General features: G+C 47.7%; 1 protein-coding gene across 3 annotated transcripts in view; it reads right to left on the reverse strand.

The window, feature by feature from the left end:
• The window catches only part of DSCAML1 (DS cell adhesion molecule like 1), a 172,722-nt gene that overhangs the window by 61,804 nt on the left and 84,384 nt on the right, over positions 1-26,534 (reverse strand). The window lies entirely within an intron of this gene.

The following is a 26,534-nucleotide window of genomic DNA, read 5'->3' on the forward strand; positions in this document are numbered from 1 at the left end:
CCAAGAGGCGATTATTTTAAAATGCACATAAAATGAAACCGCAAAGGAGCGATCCACCTGAGGAGGAAGGGTCTGCCCCGTAAGATGGCTGTGCGGAGGGGCAACGCAAGCTTCGCTTCCTCCATCCAGCCGAAGCGCAGCATCAGCTCCCCACCCCCAGCGAGGTGAGGTGAAACACGGAGCCACAATTCAGAAGGAAAAGATGTGTTCCCCTCCTCCACTGCCGCCACAGCGCCACCCCCACCCCTGGGCTTTCCCTTCTCCGTGGTGGTGCCTCCTCGCCTGGCCGGCTCTCTTTCCTCCTGCCCTTAATCTCTTCTCTAAGTACAGCTCTATCTTCCCCCGTTAAAGGATTAACACCCATCTCTCATTCAACTATTGCAATGAGATTTTATTTCTAATTACGCCGTAATAAAACTGGGAGCGCTCCCAGGGTTTTCTCCAAATGACTTGTAGACACTCTGCAAGATTGGATCCTACTCGGCTGCATTGTAATAGCATTTCCCTGACATTCATTAGACATGCATGAAGGAGAGGTTTGAAGAATGGAATTGCATTTAAATGGATTTTCTGAGAGAGGGAGATGAAAACGGGCATGAAGAAAAAAGGGGAAAGGAGGAGGAGGAAAGGGCTGAACACAGGATGTAATAATCAGAGGGAATTGAAATAAAGCCTGGTCCCTCCCACCCCCACCCCACAACCAAGCATGTGCGGGGACAGCAAACCATGAAGGCACTGCTGCCTCTTGGGTGCTGCTTGGGATCCCTGGGGAGGAGGGGGGAGGGGAGAGGGGGAGGCGCTCCGCAGACAAAACTGGCAGTCAGCCCCTGATGGTGAAGGGAAGGGGGTGGGGGGCTGATGTTCCCTAGAACATGAAGATGGCTGTATTATTTCCAAATACTGCTGTTGCAAATGGACACTGTTTATTTTGCATGCATTTAAATTTAGACTGAATCGTCACAGGCTGCGCTTTCTGCATCCACGGCACCCAACTGCATTGTTTGCTTCCTGTTTTCCTCTGCAATCATATGTGTGTGTATACAGACACCTCCTGCCAACTTAGGATGACACGCCATGCATTTGATGGTGAAGTGGACTCTTGCCCACAAAATCTTCCATTAGAATGACACAGGTTAGTCTCAAAGGTGCTACAGGGTCCTCAAGCACACATTCAGGGGCTCTGAAGTGCTTTGCTGCTGCTCCCTGCTCCTCTCCTGCACCTTCTCCCTTCGCAATCCTGACAGGCCTGTGGGTGCCCTCAGTGCCATCCCTGCCACTGAGCCCACCCAAAAAGCGACTGAGAAGCCAACAGGATGCAAGAGTGGACACCTCCAACACATCTGGAGTCTCAAAACACCTAGGACTTTTAATTCAACCAAGGAAATAACATGAACAAATAAAACAAAAACTCGCCAAGAGGAAGAGGCATGTGAGTGTCCGAAGCCCACCATCCAGGCCAAGCTGAGCCTAGAGATCTTCCAAAATGCCGCAGAACTGGCCGTGGAAACCAATAAGGCAGGCCCTATACAGGAAGAAGGAACGCGGGTGGCGCTGTGGGTTAAACCACAGAGCCTAGGACTTGCCGATCAGAAGGTCGCGGTTCGAATCCCCGCAACGGGGTGAGCTCCCGTTGCTCGGTCCCAGCTCCTGCCCACCTAGCAGTTCGAAAGCACCTCAAAGTGCAAGTAGATAAATAGGTACCACTCTGGAGGGAAGGTAAATGGTGTTTCCGTGCGCTGCTCTGGTTTGCCAGAAGCAGCTTAGTCATGCTGGCCACATGACCCGGAAGTTATATGCCGGCTCCCTCAGCCAATAAAGCGAGATGAGTGCCGCAACCCCAGAGTCGGCCACGACTGGACCTAGTGGTCAGGGGTCCCTTTACCTTATACAGGAAGAAACCCCAAATACAGGCAGGAGTTCACAGCAGAGTTCCCAGGCAAGGGAGATGAGAAACAAAGGAAATTCTGCAGGTTTCCACCAGACCCTCCCTCCCTCTTTGAGTTAATGTTATTTAGCAAGCAGATTGTTGAATGTTTCTGCTGCTTTGCCTGCCTGAGGTGACACCTGTGTCAGAATAAAGGCTGCCTCTTGCTTTGAAAAGCCAGAGAGAGGGAGGGAGAGAGGGAGCGGCTAATGGGTGCCAACTCCCAGGAACTCCAGGGAAGCAAGCACATACGCAGGTACTCCAGCTCCTCAGAGGGGATGAGGCTCACAGCAGCAAGGACCCAGGTGGGCATGCAGAACAGCGATGCACACTGGCTCCCCGCTCTCATCCAGCACCTGCAGCCAAGTCCTAGCCTGCACACTGTCAAAACACAAGGAGAACTTAAGCTCCCAGAGGTGGTCCAGAGGCGCCAAATACCAGCAGAAAATTACAGAACAGGATGAGGAATGTTACGAAATGAAGAGGAGGGGACTCGAGATTCCCATGGCTAATCTTGTTAGTGAGACAATTTCTTATCAAACTCATTATGTGTCAGAGAGCGAGAGGGGGTGATGAGAGGGGGTGAGGCAGGCGGATGGGGGGGATTGCCAATGTCTTTGTAAAGTGGGGTAATTGTGCCTTGAGCATGGATGGAGGTTCCCTGCTACAGGGGGGAAATCCATAGCGTGGCGATGGATTGAATGAGGTTGTGTCAAAGAGTCCCAGGATCTTTCTACTCCCTCTCTCTCTGTCTTCTCATTTGTTTTCAGCTGCAACATCCAGATTGTAAGATCCTTGGGGACAGAGACCTGCCTGGAAAGTATACACTGATGGTGAGTTATTTATGCATTCAAGTATTATTTCTCTTTTATAAGCTCTTTGAACCCCATTGCTTTTTGGTGAAGAATCATTCAAGGTGGCTTACAACAAAACTAAAACAGACCCCAAAAAATGAGAGTTTAAAATAACAATTAAAATGCAGAACAAGAAGACATAATTCCAGCTTATGCAGAGCCAAACACCTACTGGAGCAAGAAAGACTGCACTACTCACCAAATTATAAAACGTGAGGGAGTCAGTAAGGCATAGCACGCCCTTTGTGCTGCTGGAGGGTAGGGGACAGAGTAGGGCCTCAGATGTTGGGTCCAGAAACAGACAGACAACAATAGAAACTGGAGTGCTATGCTCCAAATGGAGAGCACTCCAGTTAATATCCCAGCTGAAGTTTTCAGACCCACCTACTATGATAATCAAGTGTGGCTGTAGCTAAGGAATGGATGACCATGGTCAGGTCTGAACTGAGACTAAAGCCGTATGGAGCCCCCAAATCCTAAATACAATTGATGGACATGAAAAGACTCTGGAATGCCTGTTTGCTAAGGGAGGCTAGGGGAAAACCAATGGGGAGTCAACGTCAAGGGCGGGTTCCACAAATTTGAGCTGCTCTTGGTCATGCACATCCTCCCTGTTGACACTGTTGTATCGCAGCTTCACCCAGATGCCCTTTGCCCTCCTGCACTGCTAAGCAGCTTAGGCCAATGGTGACAAGAGTTTCCTGTCAGCTGCTTGCCATAATTATGCACCTACTTATGGGTGCATAAATATGCATTCTGCTTATGGAGCCCAGGTCCTGAGCCTCAGGTCTGCACCTTGGGAGCAGAGGAGACGCTGGGGGTTGGGGGAGAGTCTTAAGCATTTCTCCTACAAAACCCAACAGATTATTTTCAATGGAAGTCCAAAATTCTAATGGTTTGCATCTTTGCACAAATCTCTATTCATCCTGATAGCCACGTCTGACCTTCAGGATCAGAAGCAGCTTCAAGGGTCTTCTTATGTTTCCAAGAGAAGCCAAAGGAGCCATGCAGAAGAAAAGGACAGTCTGTGTCTTACAAGGGGGGGCACTGCCTTGTTGAGGAAGGGGGTGTTGAGATGCCTCCCTGTTATGTGAGAGGGATAAGTCTTAGTGCAACGATCAGAGAGGTGGCTCAAAATCTGAATCCATTGTCCTCCACTATTCTTGCACAAGTCAAAATACCTCAAGTCACCTGCAAATCTTTCTTTCTTTCTTTCTTTCTTTCTTTCTTTCTTTCTTTCTTTCTTTCTTTCTTTCTTTCTTTCCTAAAGCCACCTATTTCAATTGCCTGGGAGGATACAAATTTCAGGATGGGGTTTTCCTCACTAGAGCTGCCCCTCCGCGGCTGGCCGCTGCCAAAAGTCCAAGCAGAAACACAGAGGAAAGCCCTAAACGAAGCCGGCGGGCGCGGGGGGAAGCTTGCCCACTTTTATATATGGGGTGTGTTTTTCACTAAGGAGGAAAGGGGGTGAACCGTCCGTCCACCAGGGTAGCAGAGCTTAACTAAATGCCTGTCTGCCTCCCATCCTCAAAAGTCCTTGGTTAAGAGACCGCCCCCACCCCTCAGCTCGTTGTTCAGCTATGCATAGGGGGGTGTAGTACATACACGGAGGCACTGGGGTAACCCCCCTTCTCCCCTCACCACGGCTGAGCCTGCTGTTTTCAGCAAACGCTCCCCCCGCGGCGCTCCTCCCCACCCACCCCTTTTTAAGCTGAAATGTGGAACGAGTCAGATTTCATGCTAATGAAGCGAAAATCTGATCGGGCTTGTGCAGAAATTTGCATCTCAAAGCAGAAAACAGGGCGCCAGCTACCGAAGGAAGAAGGCACCTCCCGCGCCGGCGGCGGCTGCTGCTGCTACTGCTGCTGAGCCGGCGAGCAGCTCTCGGGGTCTCCGGGACGCCGGGCAGCTCGGTCAGCAGCGGCCGCGACGGGGGAGGAGAACGGGCCAGCGCTCCCCCGACCGCGCTCCTTCCTCCTACTTCGGCGCGCCTGAGCTTCGGGCTCCTCGGTGCGCCACGGACGCCCGGGGCAGCAGGGGGCATGGGGGCATGGCGATCCCAGTCCAGCCACGAGCTGCCGGGACAGGAAGGGGGCAGAGCGACGCAGCAAGGTGCGGCGCCCCCCCCCGGCCTCCCCACCCTTCGCGCTACGGGTTCAGGCTGAAGGCCCTACTCTGTTCACACTGGGCGCGGGCTGATCCTAGAGACGGCAGGCCGACCCGTTTCGAGGGCCCAGTTGCTGGGCGACCCATCCCCGTCGGCCATTAAGAGAGCCGATTTGCAGCGGAATCTGCTCCAAGGAGGGTCCCCGGGACCTCCACCAAGAGGCAGTCAAGCCACAGGCCGAACCTCCAGGCTATTCCCTCCCCGAAGCGGTCCCTGCTCGAGGAACTGCTGGGCAGGGGATCTCCCCCGGCGGCCGCTTCGGGCTCTTCGATCGCTCACTTAAGCAAGGCCGGAAAATTTTTCAAACTAGCCCTGCCTGACTTCCTGCTTAGGCAGCAGCCCTTCTTGCAAACGCACCACCAAAAGCAAATCTTCCCCCTCTCTCCCCGTCAAAAAAGTGAAAGTCAGTCACTGGAAAGGAAGAGAATTAAAAATGAATGAAAAACGGTTAAGGAACTCCTTTCCAGAAAAGCCAAGTGCGCGCAGAAACACACGGTGCTGTTGCCTGCCAAAAAGTTGGCAGCTCCAGTCCCTACCACTGAGGTAAGGTGTGGCTGGCAGGAGACACACACCCCTTCACAGCCAGGTAATGAGGGCGCAAGCAGCGCCCAAGGGAGCGGAGCATGCAGGATTTGGAGGGGGGGGTGTATGTGCGGGGCAGGGCATTGGAATGCAGCCTTTGGTGTTGTGGGGTTCAGACAAGAAACCCAGGAACAACTGCTGTTCCTACTGTTGCAAAACTGGTTTTTATTGCTATTGTGAGCCACCTAGAGATTTTGTTATTCGGTGGCATTTACGTATTGTTAGTAAAACAAATCAATAAACTCAACTCAGACTGGCCAAGTTTGAGAAAAGACAAAGGACACATGATGAGTCCTCTACACACATACACAGAGAGAGAGAGAGATAGAGCACCCCAGAACTGACAGTTAATGTCCCCAACAGTCTAGTGTTGCCATTGTCCTCATCATAATATTTTCAGGAAGCCTGGGAGGAGCCAAAAGCTGCAGCTCCATCAGAGATTGTCAACGTGTGTCGTGCGAGGCTGATTTTAGGCTCTTAAGTCCAGCAAGCAGGAGAATTACAAAGTGAGCAACCTAAGTGGCAGCTTGGCACAGATTTTAACTATGGCAGCTCATTATTGGAGAGAGAGAAAGAGTGAAAGAAAGGAAAGGAAAGGAAAGGAAAGGAAAGGAAAGGAAAGGAAAGGAAAGGAAAGGAAAGGAAAGGAAAGGAAAGGAAAGGAAGAACACGCAAAGGAAATTAGAAAGAACAACCCAATATGACAGCACAGTTGCTCTAGAGCCCCTGGCTAAATTATAAAGCAGTTTACTGAGGTGGAAAGCTGCAGCAAGAGCTGAGGACAGAATATGTGAAAACCATCTGCAGATTTAAAAATAATCTACTTCACAACAGCCCTGGAACATATTCTCCTACAGAAAATAAGCAGGATTCCTTGTTGCTGTGAAATGTTGGGGCACAGGAAAGGGAATTATTAGAAGCATTCCAGGATTGTTCCGTCCTCAAGAATGAAGATATCAAGAGTCTAAAATAGCTTTAAAATAAAAAATTGTCTTCTTTAAATCCACTCTGCATGCTTGGGGGAAATGGACTGCAATATGAGCTTGCTGAAATCCAGGACAAAGCTGCTCTGGCGCTAACAAGCCCCTCTTCACCTCCTCCCTCTCAGTGACAGATGCCTCCCTACCTACAATAAATATAGGTTGTGTTCCCCACCCTCCCTCCCACCCCCCTTGCACATGAAGGGATGTATGTCTTAATTAAGCAGGACACTAGCAGCATGGCTAATGATTTTTGCTGCTTGCTATGTAAATCTCCACTCCATGCCAGGGTTAACTTCCTACCCGGGGGTTTTGTGCAAGCACTGGGGTGCACGTCTGCTCATTATTTCACGCCAGGAAATCCATCTAACAAGGCAGAAAGGGTGCCCAGTCACAAACGCGCCTTCTCGCTTAGTTCTAAATTTAGCCAAGAGCTTTGCCAACAGTAGCAAGACCCCTACCTCCCCTAGACCCTGGCATCAGAAGCCATGGCTTAACTGGGATATTGGGGGAGGAGTTCTTTTGAATTGGCTAGCTGGAAAGCCAGATACTCATTAAATTATGCCTTTATGGTCAGGAAATCACAGGGAAATGAAAACTCTGGAGCAGTCAGGTCGCCATCCGAAGCCCAGAAGTCCGACCAAAGAATGGGAGGTCCTCAGAGAAACTAAATAGATGGGCAGGAGCCTAACTTCCCTCTCTCAGGAGGGTTCTCAAAGGTTTGCAGGTACTTGGCCGATGGAGGGCACCCACAGTATGAAATAGGCCATAGGTGAAGATTAAAGGTAAAGGGACCCCTGACCATTAGGTCCAGTCATGACCGACTCTGGGGTTGCGGCGCTCATCTCGCTTTATTGGCCGAGGGAGCCGGCGTACAGCTTCCGGGTCATGAGGCCAGCATGACTAAGCCGCTTCTGGCGAACCAGAGCAGCACACGGAAACGCTGTTTACCTTCCAGCTGGAGCAGTATCTATTTATCTACTTGCATTTTGATGTGCTTTCGAACTGCTAGGTTGGCAGGAGCAGGGACTGAACAACGGGAGCTCACCCCGTCACGGGGATTCGAACCGCCAACCTTCTGATCGGCAAGTCCTAGGCTCTGTGGTTTAACCCACAGTGCCACCCGCGTCCCTAGGTGAAGATTAAGAAAGCACAATTTTTCCCTTGCCCCTCCCCAGGGCGTTTTTTCTACTTCAACCTTGCCACCATGTAGGCCCACAGCACATTTTGCTGCCTGAAGTAGAACCCAAATAGCAGTCTTGCTCTACCCCAGACTTGGTACAGTATTCAGACACCAATTCCAGCATACATTCTTTTCTTCAATCTCCCTCACCCCAATTTATTGTTGCTGCCGAAAGCAGGTCAGTTTCACCCTGCTACATAGCTGGGCTGGCTCCATTCAGCAATCAACTATCCTTCCAGGTTAGTCAGCTCCCCAAAGCAACAGCCCCTGAGACCATGCCAAAATTTGCTGGTCCAACCTTGTCTGCAGGAGAAGTGTCATTTCTCTGCTGCTGCTGCTGCTGCTACAGCAGTAAACTCTGGATCATTGTGTAGAGACCAACACATGCTTCCAAGCACTGAAGCAGTTCATCTCCCTGGCCAGGCTCTCAAATGTGGGGGGAATGACCCTCCCCCCCCCCCACCTCAAGAGGAAAGGACTAGTTGGATATACTTATCCATTTTTGCAGAGACACCCAGAATGCTTTACTTGATAGAAATAACACACACACACGCCAGCAAACACTTCCTTTGCAACAGATCTTTGGACAGATTCAGCTATCGTCCATGCCAAGAAGTCTTCATGTAGGGCTTGATGGGTCTGCATGATGCACCTTCTTGGGAGCCAACTGAACAAAATCTACCTTCTCATTGTGATCAAGAGTTCTGGGCAAATCAAATGCTTCCTTCCTTTCATGGAACACAAATTCTTTTTAGAGGTAAGAGATGTCTGACAAACATTGTTCCTGGCATTTTGCTCCAGGATCTGAAGAAGCTCAAGGTCTTCACTTCTGTTGCCTATGCTCTGGTAACCTCTGGGTTAGATTACTGCAATGAACTATATGTAGGCCTGCCTTTGAAGATGGTGCAGAAACTGAAGGAAGTTCAGGTTTCTGCAGCCAGGTTGCTCACTGGGGCAAAACTGAGCACAAAACACCAATCCTGGCCCAATTGCAATGGCTGGCAATTAGTGTCCAGGCTCAATTCAAAGTTCTGGTTTTGACATATAAAGTGTTATACAGATCAGCACCCCAATATCTGAAGGTGCCCCATGAACTGACCCAGACCCCGCAATCATAATCACAGGCTCTTCTCCATGTGCTCCCTCCATGGGAGGTCCAAAAGGTGGCAACACAAAAAAGGCCTTTTCAGTGGTAGCTTCTGGCATGTGGAACGCTCTCTCCAGGGAGGCTCACCTGGTGCCATCTTTGTCTAGTTTTAGGCACCAGGCAAAGACTTTTCTTTTTACCTGGGCTTTTGGCCCTTAATTTTATGGGCTGGTGGGGTTTTTGGGGGGGGGGATTAGTTTTTGTGGCTTCTTTTGGTGGGGCAGGAGCTTCTATACCTGTGCTTTATTTGTGGGGTTTTTAGGTTTTTATTGTGCTTATTGTAACTGGCTTTAGTATTTCTATTGTGTTTAGAAGTTACTGTGAGACATTTTCATGACCACACTGGTGACCCATGTGCAACAGGTGAGCTGCTCAGCAAAGTTCCTGCAGAACCAGCTGCCACCGCCACACCTGATTTCTGGCTTTGTTTCCAAGCGGACCTTGGAGCTCCATGTGGAGCCCAGAGGCTCTCTACAGAAATGAAGACGAAGGTGGCCACACGTGGCTGGGACAGGCTCACAGGTGCTTCACTGAGCATCGTGCCTGCTGCTGAAGAACTTAGAAGAAAAAGGAAGCCCTTTTCAATAGGGTGGGAGAGAAGAGCAATCCCAGCATCTATCCCCACCACACCAGGAAAGGGTTCCTTGTTCTGTTTTCCTTTTTTAAGAAGAGTGCCGCAGCAGCAGCAGGCATCCTGCTCAGCAAAGCACCTGTCAAGCCAGCTCCACCAGCCATGCGCACCTATTGCTTGGCTCAGCAGCATGCCTGCTGTCATGCAGCTGTTTTTCAAAACGACCAGAAAAGGAAAGAGGAACCCCTTCGTGACACCACTATAAGCTTGCGGGGAAGTGGGGGCAGGAGTGTAGAGTAGAGGGGACAGAGGTTGGGAGCGGGAGTTGGGTGGTGATGACAAGGCAAGTTGGCTGGCAAAGTGGAGCAGCAGAGTGCAGGATGTCCCTATGGGCTCCCAGCCCCCTATGGGCAGTTGCCCCAGAACACAAAATAATTTATTCATCAACACTCCACCTAAGCAAGAAAGCTGCATGAGGCAGTCTCTGAAGAATTTTGCTGCAAAAATGTATTCACGCAGGTTTTTGCAAAAACACCCACCCACCCACAACACCACAACAACTTTCTCTCTCCTGCTCTGTTACACCTGCCCAGAGGCGTGGGGACGTAAACAGCAAGGGTAGATGCAACAGGCATTTTCCTACTCGGAGTGAATGAATTTTACATCAGACCAGCACATGCTTCCACAGAAAGTAAGGCTGAATTTCCCCAGCATGTCTAAAAGGTAGGAATCATGAAGGCGCCTGCACTTCCCTCCGGGGAAAAAGAGCACAAAGCTAAGACCGGGGAGGGGATGTATGAGCGTGTGCGAGTAATTCCACATTTTCAATCATTCTCAAGAGCTAATCCGAACAGTATAGTAAAGCTCCGGCTGGCAACAAGCCACAAAGGGCTTCCCACAAAGCCACAAAGAGCATTGAGAGACCAGAAAGAGGCTCTTGTCATTTTGACCTGTTTCTTAGAGAAAAAGGCGGCTGCTGGAAGCGCTCAAAGGCTCTGGACGCAGAGCAGCCACCAGTACAGCCCAATAACCTCAACTAGAAAAGTTTCCTTTTATTAAAGGCAACTCTTTCAATACAACTCCCCAGCCTTTAGCAGGCAAGCACAACAGTAGCTGGTAATAAAAAGTCTTCTCTACCCCTCACTCAAGGATACAAGGTGAAGTGCCCCTCCATACACACACTGCTACCTGTCCCAAATTTGCACAGAAACACAATGCAAGCTACAGTATTCAGACCCCTTCTAGGAGGGGAAAATCCCTTGTCTCTGCGCCCCAGAAAATGCCTTGATTTCATGTAAGGCTAAAACCTATAACCAATTTAACTTGGTTGAGTAACCAATCGGGCTTTCCTACCAAAAATGAGTAGTGATTTATTAGGAATAATCCAAAATTTGGATAGGGCTGTACCTCACAGATATCAAAGGATCTAACATGAACAGATACATGATTAAGACCCCCCAAGGGTGTGTTTGTTTAAATAAATTCTCAAAACCTAGGGTCCTTTTAAATTAAGCTGCAAGTTTCCTCACATGTTCAAGCACCTTTGTGGAGTTTTTGGAAATAGGCATAGTCGTCTGAAATCGATCAAATTCAGAGAAGTAAAAACAGAAAGCAAAACAACAACAACAACAACCCTAGTTATAAGATGAGGGCAAGTGGACTAAAAGAGCTGAGAGATGGGATGTTGCCAGGGGTGACTAAATAAAAGACAGGAAAGAGCAAAGATATCAGAATTTGGAGATCCAGCAAGGAGGCAGCCACTAGATAGATCTGAATCTGGAGCTAGGAGGTGTCACGCCTGGGTTCTTGCGTTGTGTAATGGCATTTCTTGCTTGCCTCTGTTTATCCTAAGAGCCAAACCATTGTACCATCCCCTAACAAACTATCCTGCTTCCTAGAATACAGTGCCTGTGTTGTCAGTGGCGTACCTACCTGTTTGGGTGCCCGGGGCGGCATGTGCACCCTGCAGCAGAGGGCGGAGCGAGTCGCCCATGGGGGTGGGGTGAGCCAAGGCAGGGCAGGCTGCGTGGAGCCTCTCTGCCGCCTCCCCCTCAGCTGTAGGGCAGCTGAGGTGATGGGCAGACGCAAACCCCACGCTGCTTAAAAGAGAGGCGTGGCTCAGGCACGCTGCAGACCCCGCAGTGTGACACCCAGTGCCCTCCGCCTCACCTAGCTACGCCTCTGGATCAGGCAGATTCATGGAGGAGAGGGCTGTCGAAGGCTACTAGTCATAAAGGCTGTGCTCTGTCTGCAAAGTTGGAGGAAGCGATGCTTCAGGCTTCTGGAAATCACTTGAGAGGAGAGTGCTCCTGCAGTGGCGTAGAAAGGGGCGCGTGGTGGGTGCGGGAGTTATTTTTTCAAAAACATATTTTTGCCATTTTGTCACCCCCCTCAGTGATGACACCCAGGGCCACAGCACCCACTGCACCCCCCTTCCTACACCACTGTGCATTGTAGGTTTAAAGAGCTGCTGAACGGAGGTAAAGTATAGGGTGACTTGTTATTATTATTTATTACTTAGCATCCACAGGCCTTGGGGGTGATTCCTCCTCATTTCATATATGGCAGTTGGTTCACAAGATGCCATTGTGTCACTGTGGGGCTTGGGACGGTGCTCAGTTGGTAGAGCTCACAAAGAGAGCCCAGCTAGATAGGATCCCGGTTTCTTCAAAGCTAGGGCAGCGCTATGGAGGAGCTGCTGCTAAAAGCTGAGGCTGGTTCTAGCTCTGCAGCCCACAGTGGCACCAACCTCTCTTCCCTGCCAGAAAGCAGACAGCCTAAGAGAGCTTTGGTGACAGTGATGCAGTCAAGAGCCCCAGCTGCTATCTGGACAGATGACAAGATCCTTAATATATATAAAAAAAACTTTAAAAAAAAGCCAGGAGGTTGCAAAATGAATTCAGTATCAATTATTCTGGGATATATATGCTAATGTGGGGGAAGGGGTGCAGGAGTGGAATCCATCTCAGCTTCAGTTAATTTCAAGCAGAAAAACGCAACTGAGCCCGAGGAAGGGGTGATATTAAAAGAGAGAGACAAGCTTGCATATTAAAAACGATGTGGATGGACGGGGCTCACTGCTGCAGAGATTGCAGATTGGCCAGGCAGCATTAGAGGGGGAGGTGCTTGTTTATTAATTTGCAACCATCTCCTTTGTATGATGAACAGCAACAGCAGCCACCTCCCTTCGCGAGAACACCGCCCATGAAAAATGCATTTTCATTAATATAAATTGTTTGCAGTTGGTAAATTAATTCTGGGAATGGTTTCCATGCAGAGCAAATGACTCTTTCAGCAGAGATGAGGCAGTGCTGGGTGGGCATGAAAGACACCCCCCTCCCATCCAGCTTTAAAATGATAAACACAAGAGAGGAGGTGAATATCTTCTGCCCCAGACAGATGCTTCCTTTAGGCTGCCTAAATCTACTTGGAAGTGCAACAAAAGCCAGGGATAGCACCACAACACACCCTCTGGTGAGATAATGCTTTAAAATACAGTGGTACCTCGGGTTACAAACGCTTCAGGTTACAGACTCCACTAACCCAGAAATAGTACCTCGGGTTAAGAACTTTGCTTCAGGATGAGAACAGAAATCACGCTATGGCAATGCAGCGGGAGGCCCCATTAGCTAAAGTGGTACCTCAGGTTAAGAATGGACCTCCAGAGCAAATTAAGTTCTTAACCCGAGGTACCACTGTACACCGCAAGGAGTAGCTGAAAAACAGTGGATGAGCTCAATGCACGAGATGCAAAAGATAGGTAGGTACTTTACACCCAAGCTGGGCATTGGTTCATCAAACCTAGTATCTGCACTAGCATGGAGGCTGGATCTGATTAGAGTTGTAGTCCAAAGCATCTGAAGGGTGCAAGGTTAGGGAAGGTTCATCTTCACCGACTGGCAGCAGCTCCCCAGGACTCAGGCAGGAGTTTTTGCCAGACCTACCCAGAGGTTGGACTGGCTTCCAGGTTTGATGGGGCCCTGAGCGCCATGCCTCTAGTCTAGTGCGTTCTTCCCTCTAGTGGGCGACTGTGGTGGCAGCAGCATACTGTGACCTAGCATTGCTCTGGGGCACCATGGCAAATCTGAATGGCAGCAGAATGCAGCGCTAAAAGCATCAAACAAAGGAAAAGGTGGTGGTGGGAGTGGTTGTAAAGAAAGGAGGCTTAAGGCTCAAGAACTGGGGCCAAGGGATGTCTCTAGCCCTGCTGGAAGATGCTAACATGGTTTGAACCCAGGACCTTTCGCAAATAAAGCAGCTGAACAACTGCTGAGCCATGGGCCTTTCCATAAAGACAAGCAGGGAATTCTGTTACGAGAGTCATGGTCCAGCTTGCAACTCCAGGTCTCCTCATGGTGGCAGTGAGTAGAGGATCAAGTTACCTTTTCTCCAGTCCTTTCTTTAAAAACAAAACAAAAACCTGTAGCATGCAACCATCCACACCTCTTGGGTCTGAGAGTTTATGGAGAAAGTGCAGTCCTCTGAATCAAGTCTGGTCTCATCACCACTGGGTTGACTGGTGTTTTTTTAATTGAAATGCCAGAAAATGGCAGCCAACATGAAACCATTGCTATGATTTCATTTGGGTCAAAAGTCTTTGTTTGTTTTTTCTGGCTTCCATCTTTGGGGGGGAGGGAGTGAAAAGCATTAGGCAGGGGAATAGTACTACTACTTTGAAATGAACAATGAATTTTTTATGATGATGATGATGATGATGATGATGACCATGTGTGTGAGGCTTCCCTGCAAGGATCCCAGAACTGGTAACAGATTAGGACAGGACAAAGCAAACTCTCAAAACTTTTGCATTTGTGAAGCCATCCAAGCCAATGGCGAAATACAAGCCCCACAAAGAGGCCATCCAAAGAGGGAGAGGAAAAATGAGTCTGACGCACCAGAATCTTCACCTGCAGCTACCCCACTTCCAATGTGAGTGCAATGAGAAACAGATACCATTTGCCTCTGGGGCTGCTCACCTACATGGGGCAACTGAGCTAGCCCTTCAGATGCATTTTCCCAACAGCAGACATCTGTGCTGGATGCTGAAGCTGCACCTGTTCAACAGGTGTTTTTTATGGGTTATTTTTAGCCTGTACACAGCCGAACCAACCTAAAAATTCCAAAACCACACAACACAAATATAGGCTAGGAAGAAACGGCCACATTTTAGGCAACTAAAGAAATCTGCTCAGCGAGAGGGCATAAGTTTTACATGCAAAAGTTCCCAGGTTCATTCCCTGGGAACCTGGAGAATCACTGCCAATCAGTATAAACGATACTGAGCTAGATGGACCAAAGGTCTGATTCGAAAGAAAGCACCTTCCTATGTTCCTATGACTTATTAATGAATAGCTTCCTACGCCATACGGTTTGTGATATACACTTGTACTCAGCAGCAGCAGCAAGCACCTTTTGAAAAGAAGCGCCCATTTCGGCCTATCTTGCAACAGAAAAGGGACAGACTGGTTCAATGTCATTTTTAACACATTAAAGAAAATCACCTGAGAGGGGCTGCTACTGTCCTGAACTTGATAAATTGGCAGTTATGGCACTCAGGCGAGTTGTACGGAGCTGGAAGAACAGCAGCAACAGCCCACTCAGGCTACTACTGGCAAACTCCCAAGAGAAGCTCTTCTCACAGATCAGTAGACCCAAGAGCTATTCAACGCTCCATCCTTCATTCGGGGTTGGGGGACAGGTAAGGGAAAAGCACAGTGCACTAACTGATAGTTCTCTCCGCAACTCTGGCTTCCCAAGATGCTGCCTATGGACAGAGGAGGCCTCTTGCTTCCTTCTAAGAAGTAGCACTGCAACTTGGGGAAGCTGGTCAAGGCTGGAAAGGGGCCCACTGAGAACAAATAACGACCCCTGTCAAGACTTGAAAGGGTGTGTGTGTGTGCAGGCATATGTTCTTAGGGATGGTTTCTTGGGGGGAGCGGGGATGAGGAAAGACCCATTTTGATCTTTCCCTGCCCACACTCACCCACTTCCTGCTGTTTAATTGCACCTGGGAGGGGCCACTACATCAAGCTCAATATAGATTTTCATCATCATCATCATCATTTCTGGTTGGCATTGCCAACAGTTCTGCATGGAGGTTTTTCAGGCGGAGGGTAATTACATTCGGTAGGTTTGCAAATAATGACATAACCCAGTCACCTTACTGTGGGGATGATTTATTGCAAATAACAAAATGTTATTATATGGAAATTAGTCTCTGCACAAATGGCAGTCTGGAAAGTATAGCTAGGGAATGAATTTAATCATATGGGCAGCAACCAGATGCTACTGAGGACGATGGACAGCACTAAGGGCTCATCCAGACTTGCACTTGTCCCATACCTAGAAAAAAATGGTTTGAGTGGTTTTGCCCCAGAAAACACTGTCTTTAGTGATAAATCTGAGCAAACGTCAATCCAGAGAAAACCCAATTGAGATTTGCCCTGATTCAGTGGTAAAGATCAGGTTTCCTCAGGGAAAAACAGCATAACAAGGGCAAGTCTGGATAAGCCCTAAAATTGTGGGGGGGGGGGGGCACATGGCCTAACCCTTTGGCAAGGGACAGAAGGCCATTTTGAAGGGAGAACAAGGATTTGATGGAAAGAGGGAGCACCCTAACACAAAACAGCAGCTTCACTCTCAAGCCATATTCTCGCCCCTTAATTGTCACTGTCTACCTGCCAGGGCTTGGGCACAGATAAAGCCAGGTCAGAGCACACAAGCCAACGATGGGGTGCAGGCATTATCCCTGCAGCCATCTGTCCCTCCCTCCTTCCTCTGCAGGGGTAGCATGGAAATCTCTGCCACTGCTGCTGCTGCTGCTGCTGCTGCTGCTGCTGGTGCTACAGTTCAAGAGGGACCCAAGTTCAATGGCTAAGCAAAGGCACTGAATGTCAAAAGCTCAGGAAAGGCTTTTCTTTGCTGCCAATCACAGCAGATGCACTATGGCTAGATGAGCCAATGTCTTGTTTAAGTATAATACATTTTTATATGTTCATTCTGTCATCTACTAGGATCACTAACAGAGATGCTGACTTGAGCCACCTTCACTGGTGCCAAGCAGATGCAGATGTCTCACATGGTGGCTAAGGGCCACTGACTAGTGTGAAGAGATGTTCACATGTGTGAATGTGTGGCAATACACATCAAAGCAATAATCCTGCAAATTTTAGCACAAGAGTGCCACTAAGATGTTGGAGGAGGAGGAGGAGACAGAGGGTGAAGAAAGAGATGGGACTAGAGGGGGGAAGGAATTTCCCCATCCTTTGGACTCCCTGGGAAACTCAACAAATCTGCTACACCTGGAACTGGGTGTGGAGTGTTACGGAAAAATCTGGGTGCGAGGCTGCTCTGCCACCCAGCTCATCGGACTAAGTCCGTGGGTCCCTGCGGAAGAAAATGAGCTCAGCCGGACGCAGGAGCAAACTGTAGAAGATCCAAGTTTATTGCGCAACAGGTTCAAGGCGAGATTGAACCCCGAGAATGGGGCGACATAGACTTTTAAAAGTTCCCTCCAAGTCCCAGAATACAGTGCACGAAACGTCATGAATACATTTTTGGGAAGGTTGGGTTTCATGGATTACATCATGAATATATTACACACGTCATGAATATGTTTACAGAGAGGTGGGGTTACACTGATTAACATTTAAGACAAGGGAGGGGGGAATGTGCAGAGTGAGGGATATACATAAATAAACATTTCTTGAGTACCGGTGGTGGCAGGACAATGGGACAGTGATATGCATCGTCTGCCACCTGGTATTGCCCGGAGGAAGGGTTAGGCAGGACGATCTGACAGGATTAAGAAGTTCCTGTGTACGTGACTTGTCGCCTTGAAGATTATGGAGGTAGGGGTAGCAACATGGAGTCCAGAGGCAACTGAGTTGAATGTCACCAGGATGGAGAAAATCGGAGTTGTGGTTGATTTTATATCAATTTCTAAAGGTTTCAATGCTTTCCAGACTCACGTTAGGAATAGGGCGAGAGAAAGGCATAGGAAAGATGGGGCTTATTCCGCCCGCGTGAAGACAGGAAAGAGAGCCTTTTATTTACAAGGCAGGGGTACAGTGTGGTGCCTATGCAATGGTGCGGGGGCTGAGGGTTCGAGGCCGGCTGGGCACTGCAGGGGCCATCGCCTCGGACCCCTTCAGGGAGCGGTAGGGAAGGATGGGTACCCCCCCCCCTGTTCCTTCCGTATCAGTCCCCCATTCGGAGATAGATTTGCATTAAAGTTCTGCAAGAACTTGCAAATCTTTTCTCCGCACCCTAAATCTCGGTGAATGTAGGGGTGCCCTGTGAGTGGGAATAGGCTCTAATGGAAAAGGAGGTGGGTGGGCAGCAGAAGAGGGAACAACACAGGAACAACACGGACGAATAAAATTACTTGTGGCACCCTAGCTCTTTCAAACACTTTCAATAGTGGTGTATGCTTTACATTTAGCAGGAAGGTCCACTACTGACTGAAAAAATGCAGTTTGCTTTTTAGCCCCACCGTTTTTGTGTTTTCAGGTGTCAAGCTAGCTCTTCTATGGTCTCACACCGGCATAGTGGTACAGTAACACATCCTGCTGAATCCCCTCAGGGCTTTCATTTAACCATGTCGCCTGGCACCCACCATAGCTGGCACAGGCTCGGACACATCATGAGGGATATGTCTTCGCCTTGGTCTTTCTATGGGTTTTTTCATTATTGCAGGCTCTGGTCTCGCACTCCTGGAAAATTGTCCACTTGCTCTTAAAGGACCAAAAGCTAGTTGCAGCCTGGATACACGTGCCCAATTCCAGTAGAGTCCAATTTGAATTTATCTTGCCCCGTGGTTCTCAACTTTTCAAAACCAATATGTTAAAACCAAAGCCATTCTTAAGGGGCATTTGTCCAAATGAGTCAATTTAACTCTATAAGGGACCATTCTTGCTACATCAAGGCATATACAATTTTCTTGTTACCAATAATAATATTACGTATGGTAGTCGTGTCCTCAAATAAATAAATAAAATTTGGGACATGATCTACACCCAATTTCATCTGGCATCCTAATTAAAACATCTCAAATAATAATAAGGAGTGTTGCTTCAAATCTATCTGATAAAATATGGTTCCGATAATAATACTTGGTTGGGGTAGATTAATTTCGCAGCTATAGATGAAAACCAAGATTAATAAGTAAATAAATGCAGAACAATTGCTACTTGAAGACAGTACTGAATCTGCAAGAGATGCAGGGAAATCATAGAAAAGATTTGAAATAGTTTTCTGGAACAGAAAGAAAGAAATAGTAAAATCTGGGAACTTCATGTATAGGAAAACATTAAATACATAAATAAATAGGTAGGGAAGGTTGGACTCTGCAGAGTGCCAGGTGGGACAAGGAAATATGATCATCAGTTGACTTAATCTAAATATAGTGTGCTCTATTGGAAAGCATTGTAATATATGGGAATCCTCCATGAAAACTTGGGTGTAAGCCATATCCTTCTGCTGTTCATAGTTATGTATCCTACATTATACAGAAACAATTACACACAGAAATTTTCTTTGTGGAGATAACACATTATCAGACACACTTCAGCATTCCTACATAATAACACATAATACCCAAAACGTACAAATTATTAATTCTACACTATATCTTGAGGCAATAATGTGATCTTGAGGCAATTCTTGCTGCTTTTACATGTATTTCCAAACTTGGCGCAAGGGCATTTCCTTCAAAATCTAATTAGTCAGTTTCTCAAGTCTTTTATGGGAAGAAATTGTTGTGGCCACTGTGATGCATTGGCAGGTTGCTTAGCTGGTGAGGAGATGGTCTTAGTATTTTGGTCTCCCGCAAAGCATCCTTTGGAAATAGGCCTGTAGGATCTGAAGACATAATTAGTTGTTGTTTTTTCCTTCTTTTCTTTTTTTAAGGAGGAAGATAATAGTCAAGAAAGGAGAGAATATTCTGAAATTTTTCTTCTTGGGATGCTGTAAATACAAACTCATAGTTAAGCATTTTATCTATTTGAATATTATGATCATTTACATTTAATTTCCTTCACTTAGTTTGGCTGTGGAAGAAACGAAGGGACAAAACCTTTGTTAATCTGAACACAATTGGCAAATTGTTAAACATTTTGCTTATGTGGGTCCGAATTCTCTTCACTATCCTGTTTGGAAGGGAAATTTTTATTTCCTGTGAAAATCTGTCAGGAATGCTGTTCCTATAATGCATAGGTATATAGTATTCACAAAACCAGACGAGATAAAAGACAAGCTCAGTGGGAAAACTGTGAAAAGAATTTTGCATGTTAGATTGGGAAACTGCTCAAGAGAGGAACTCACAGTGGGAGTGCTTTGATATTTACCTGTGAAAAGAATTTGGCATGTTAAGATTTGAAACTTGGCAACCTCTTGACTTTTGAGGGTTCAGTACCTACTCTTTTGTCTTACCTAGCTCCGGGAGGGTGATTTCCCTCAATGGTTTTTTACATAAGGAAATTTGGATAGGTTTTTTTTTCTTGCAGTACTTGCTCTCCAAACCTCCTCTTCCCCCCCTTCTTTCCCTCCTCCTCTCTCTCTCTCTCTTCAAACTGATCTAGCCTCTGTGCATGTGCAGAGTTCATGTCTCAGCAAACCTGTTATACTATTGAAATGTTGCATCCTTTGGCTAAATTACCATTTGAATAAGGGAAGGGAAGGGTATGGAGTAGATTTAAAAAATAGGGTTAGATTTTAAAGCAAAAAAGAGAAACTCAGCAATTCAAGTATTCACCAAAGCTAGCAATTTCAGCCCAAGCAAAGGGACTGCTTCCTTTATGTACAGGAAAGGGCTATCATTATTGGTCATTTTATCTGGTCATTCGCGGAACAATCAACCGCTCTCTTATTTATGAGTAAAAATGGCCAGTCAGAATGCATAGGATTTTAAACATTCTCAGTCAGTTCAGCCTTACCATTCGCAGACAAATTTTTCTCCTGCCCTTTATTTACAGGATTGGTCAAGGCTAATTCTACTTGATTATTCATTTGTATGTGCTTAAACTTTGAGTGGACTTTTAAGTCTGATTTTTGTAAATAATAGACAAAACGATAAACACTGTAATCACTTAAATGCCTGATATCACCAGTTCTGCTTCAAACATCATGGCTTCACCTCACACCTTTTAAAAAAACAAAGAGCAAATCTGGGCTGAATTTCAACTCATCAGCCACAAATTGGGAAAGTTGAAAGGGACCTGGGGTCATCTAGTCCAACCCTAAAATACAGGGTTCATAGCAAGATTTGTACTACCAGAAACACACACATACTTATGTACACAGACACAACTGGGGAAGAGATCACAAGCCATGCGCCTATCACAAACCATGCGCCTATTATGTACTAAGGAAGAGGAAAATAAAAGTACCCAACTAGTTTGAGTGAGAGTTTACTTCCTTAGACTAAAGAGTGAAAGTTCCTAGATAAATTATCTTTAAAGACTGAAGTGAACATTTTTCCTAAGATAGGGAGAGGATCTCTTATAAAGCATAGTTTAAACAGCCATAGATTTGATTTAAAGGAATACAAGAGTGAACAATTTTCCTGAACTTGCAGAGGAATAGTAAGCCTAATCTATGCCCCCCCACCTTTGCAGTTTCCTTTAAAGGAAGCTTACTCGGGAGTAAATTTACCTGGCACAGAATAAGAAGGAGAAGGGAAAAAACCTGAAAGAGACAGAATGAAACAAGGGGGGCATTTTCTAAGAAAAGAGGCCAGGACGTCTTATAGAGACTGATATCAGGAGCTTTACAATAACTCTTCTGTCCAACCAAATCAAAGTTAAAACTGGACTCACATAATTTTCTTAGAAGGAACACCATACCTTCATAGGCATATGCTTAATGAAGTACATACACTGCATTTTAGCTTGAGAGAGCAGTTGGCTCAACTAGGCTTTTGCAGCAGAAACATTTGGTTATCAGCACCTTCCAAAATAAGACGGTAGACTCACGATCTCAAAAGTTGGAGCAAAGCAAGAGGTGGGGTAAACATTTGCACACTTCATTCTCATCTTGTCTTATTTAGGACTGCTAAGATCCAGCATGGCTTCCTTAGATTTAACTTTTGAAGCAAGCTTGCAGTTTAAACTATGCACACTTAAGAAAGGCAGTCTGCCAGAGACAGAAGGAACAGACAACACACATAACAGACAACATGTAAACATACATATTCTCATATATGTATTAACAGACAGCACACATAACAGACAACATGTAAACATATATATTCTCATCCTTTAGTTGGTTATTGCAAGGAGTTGGGCCACTACCTTTGGCTTCATTAAGTGAAATTAGTAGGAAGGTCCCACATGGTTTTATGAGCCTCCTTGCCTCTTCAAACACACCACCAGTTAATCAAACTGGTAGGGCTCACAACGCTTGGTTGACGGGGTACCCCTTTATGTTTCACGCGTGTCTAGACAGAAAGAGGGAAAGAGAAGGGGTCGGTGAGGATTGGTAGGTCTAGGAGATTGGTATACTTAACATGAGGATTTATAGGAAAAGAGGGGTCATCAGTCGCTTGGCAACTTTCTGAGAGAGTTTTTAAAGAGCTCTAGCTATCCGGTATTTCATATTTCCTTCCGATTTCCTTAATCAATAACCTGGGGTCCCTTTCCACTCTGCCGATCCCGCCCAATTCCTCATGGGCTATCCCTCCTGGCAACCTCCTTATCTATCGTCACAATCTCAGGAAAAGGGGCCCTACTGGACGCCCGCGCCGTGCGGTGCCAGATCGGGTGATCCCTGGATAGAACTTCGAACTGAAAATCCCCCTTGCTTTTGGAAGCGGGCTCACGCACGATACACGTGTTACGTGGCTCCGACCAGTGCGGCTGGGATTGGGATAGAAAGCAAGACCACTTCCTGCCCCCTAGGAAGGACGCTCGGGAAGATCGGAAAAAGAGCTCCAACCCCTTGCTTTCAACTGGGATGCCCGTTGCGGAGAGTCGGCTATCTTTCAAGTCGGGTCTCTCCGTCTTACTTTCGGGCTCCCAATTGGTGCGGCTGGCTGGAGATTTAAGGAAAAGAGATAGAGCTCAGAACCCCCCTTTCGGGTTGAGCAGCGGTCCACGGTCTCTCTCACCACTTGGACCAAGAGACAGGCGAGAAGGAGCGATAGAGAGGAGGGCAGAGAATTCAGTTGCCAGGAGACTTCCACCCCCTTCCCACCAGTGCACTGGATTTTTCCTTTTCCTTATACTCACGCGTCTTCTATGATGATCCCGGGATCGATGAATAAGCCGGCTGGATCCCTCTTTTGCTCCCCGGCTGAACTCCTAGGGCTTTCGATTACCGCCCGGGAGATGGCTGGGGGTCCAAAAGGGTCTTCCCAGGCAAAATGGCCCGGAGCCGGCTGAAGATTTCGGGGCCCCCAGTCAGCAGCTCGGGAGAACCGCAAGCCCCACGTTGGGCGCCAACTGTTACGGAAAAATCTGGGTGCGAGGCTGCTCTGCCACCCAGCTCATCGGACTAAGTCCGTGGGTCCCTGCGGAAGAAAATGAGCTCAGCCGGACGCAGGAGCAAACTGTAGAAGATCCAAATTTATTGCGCAACAGGTTCAAGGCGAGATTGAACCCCGAGAATGGGGCGACATAGACTTTTAAAAGTTCCCTCCAAGTCCCAGAATACAGTGCACGAAACGTCATGAATACATTTTTGGGAAGGTTGGGTTTCATGGATTACATCATGAATATATTACACACGTCATGAATATGTTTACAGAGAGGTGGGGTTACACTGATTAACATTTAAGACAAGGGAGGGGGGAATGTGCAGAGTGAGGGATATACATAAATAAACATTTCTTGAGTACCGGTGGTGGCAGGACAATGGGACAGTGATATGCATCGTCTGCCACCTGGTATTGCCCGGAGGAAGGGTTAGGCAGGACGATCTGACAGGATTAAGAAGTTCCTGTGTACGTGACTTGTCGTCTTGAAGATTATGGAGGTAGGGGTAGCAACATGGAGTCCAGAGGCAACTGAGTTGAATGTCACCAGGATGGAGAAAATCGGAGTTGTGGTTGATTTTATATCAATTTCTAAAGGTTTCAATGCTTTCCAGACTCACGTTAGGAATAGGGCGAGAGAAAGGCATAGGAAAGATGGGGCTTATTCCGCCCGCGTGAAGACAGGAAAGAGAGCCTTTTATTTACAAGGCAGGGGTACAGTGTGGTGCCTATGCAATGGTGCGGGGGCTGAGGGTTCGAGGCCGGCTGGGCACTGCAGGGGCCATCGCCTCGGACCCCTTCAGGGAGCGGTAGGGAAGGATGGGTACCCCCCCCCCTGTTCCTTCCGTATCAGGAGAGTGTGGAACCAGAGCAGGAGCCAATCGAGCTGAGAGGTTTCCTGTGGCTACCATGTCTTATGCCAACTGAAGATTTTGAGGACATTAGAACCCATGGACAACCATGAAGCTGAACGTTGGACGATTCAGGACAGATAAATGAAAATACTTCTTCATGCAGCACATAATTTTGGGCACTCGCTCCCACTGTTTTCACATTTCCCCCAATTTAGTTTTTAAAACTGGAATCCATTTGTGAATGAAACCCATCCACTCTCCACAAGACCTTCATGACAATCCAACATCTAGAAGCTTACTGGCCTTCAGAAGGGAAGTTATTGGCCCTCTGATGGTGCCAGTGAACCTGAAGTAGCAACACAAACCAGCTCCTGCAGTGGAGCAAAACCCTCCAGCCAACACCACCACCCAAATGTATTACTGCCACATCACTTTGCCGCTAGGCAGTGTACAGTGGTACCTCAGGTTACAAACACCTCAGATTACAAACACTTTGGGTTACAGACTCCGCTAACCCAGAAGTAGTACCTCAGGTTAAGAACTTTGCCCCAGGATGAGAACAGAAATCGTGCAGTGGCAGCGGGAGGCCCCATTAGCTAAAGTGGTACCTTAGATTAAGAATGGTTTCAGGTTAAGAACAGACCTCCTGAACGAATTAAGTTCGTAACCAGGGGTACCACTGTACCTCATTCTAGCTCTAGGATCAAAGCAAGGCTGGCCTTGATAAAAGTGCAGAAAGTCTTTCTTCAAGTTTGAGGAATAAATCTATCACCTGCCATTGTGGATTTGATATCCCGCTTTATCACTACCCTAAGGAGTCTCAAAGCGGCTCACAATCTCCTTTCCCTTCCTCCCCCACACAAACACTCTGTGAGGTCAGTGGGGCTGAGAGACTTCAGAGAAGTGTGACTAGCCCAAGGTTACCCAAGCAGCTGCATGTGAAGGATGGGGGAAGCGAACCTGGTTCACCAGATTACGAGTCCACTGCTCTTAACCACTACACCACACTGGCTCTCAGGGGGCAATCAGTTCCTACAGCGAAAGCTCAGCCCAGCCCATCTCTTCACCTAAACCCGCCTCCCCCACCTCCGATGAGAACATGTTGTGGCTTCTGTGGATCACAGCCCAGCCTGTTTGTCATAGGAGGGCAGAAGATGGGCAAAGCAATGACAGCTTTTCCCCACGACTCACTCTCCTCCCAAACAAGGCAGACGCACCCTGAGAAGTGAATACGACTCATTAGCGCTGCCTGCTCCTTCCCCCTCCTGCCCCCACGGCACCCAGGCTGGGCAACGGCCGCAGCTGGCCAGGCAGCCCGAGCCCCACGATCTGCCTGTCACGTGGGCCGAGCCTCGCGGCTGGGCTCTGATGCGTAAAAGGATTTACAGATGTAAAGCCACATCTCGATAGTGCTTGGAACAAATCCCTGACATTCTTCACCCAGCGCTGCACTAACCGGCCAGGCTCTCTCTCTAGCAGAGCGGAAAGGCAGCTCCCTGCTGTCCAGGGGCTGTGCTTCCCATTAACCATTTCAGGGCTCTTCCAGACCTCTATGATGACAGGGGGCTGAATGGTGACAATTATTTGCCAACCGAGATGAGTCATTTGCATGTTATTCATCTGTGATGCTGAGAAGCTTGAACCTGTCATTATCATTTGGCATCAGCGGCGGCGCACCAGGAGGTGAGAACAGTTGGCGCAGGCGCACACCATGCTGCCACCACCCTATTTGCTTTCATCTCTGCTAAAATGACAACAAACTACCACATCTGAGGCCGACTCAAGGTTGCCTAATGAGCAGGATGCTGCAGCAATGGACTCCATGATCCAAAGCTCTGGCTTGTCAGGGGCTGAAGAGGAAGCATAGCGGGGGGTGGGGGGGTTCGTCAAGCAGGCAAGTATCAAACCTGGGCACAGGGAAATTAGCTGATTAGTGGCTAGGCCCTGCCTTTTCAGCTGCCTTCTATTGTCTCCTGGAGGGAAAAAAATCAAATCTAGTGTAATGGCGGAAATGGCACACAATACTGTGGTTCCCAGAGCATAATTCTCATCTTCCTTTATCACAGACACACAGAAAAAGGCTGCGGATTGATAGACATCTGGTCCACCTGATACCCAAATCTGATGCCATTTGGAAGTGGAACGTGGCAGGAAGAGCTCTGGGCCTCGGGTGTCAAAAGTACATCTTTCTTCCCTGAGCATGGGCATGCAGCTTCTGCATCCTTGAAGCATTGCAATCAGCTGACCAAAATGCAGACAATTGCTCAATTACCAAGCAGAATCCTTTCTGCTGCGTAGGCTGGAAAATGTCATAGAGTCACAGTTGCAACAGACCTCAAAAGTCAAGTCCAACCCTCTGCTGATGCATGAAATCCACCCTAGCTTTGTCCAAAGGAGAGTCTACCCCCAGTCTGTCCATCCCAATGCCAAACAGTTCATATTTACATTAGGGGGTTCATCCTAATGTTTTATCAACTCTTTATCTTGTAATTTGAACCCACTGGTTCAATCTGCTTCATCGTCAGCTCTTCAAATATTTGAAGATGGCCATCCTATGAACCATCTTTTCTCCAGGCTAAATATATTGATCTGCTTCTGCCTTACCTCATAGAAATCGGTCTGCAGCCATATCACCCCTTTGCCACCCTCAGTATTCTTCTTTAACTGCCCAAAATTGGACAAGGACTCCAGGTGAAGAGAGACCAGAGCAGAACAGAGTGACACCATTACTTCGTAAAATCTGGACATTATACTTCAGCAGATGAGATGCAAAACTGCATTAGACTTAAGCCAGAAGCTTG

The sequence above is a fragment of the Podarcis muralis genome, chromosome 15 (genome assembly GCF_964188315.1).
Source record: "Podarcis muralis chromosome 15, rPodMur119.hap1.1, whole genome shotgun sequence".
Classification (NCBI taxonomy): domain Eukaryota; kingdom Metazoa; phylum Chordata; class Lepidosauria; order Squamata; family Lacertidae; genus Podarcis; species Podarcis muralis.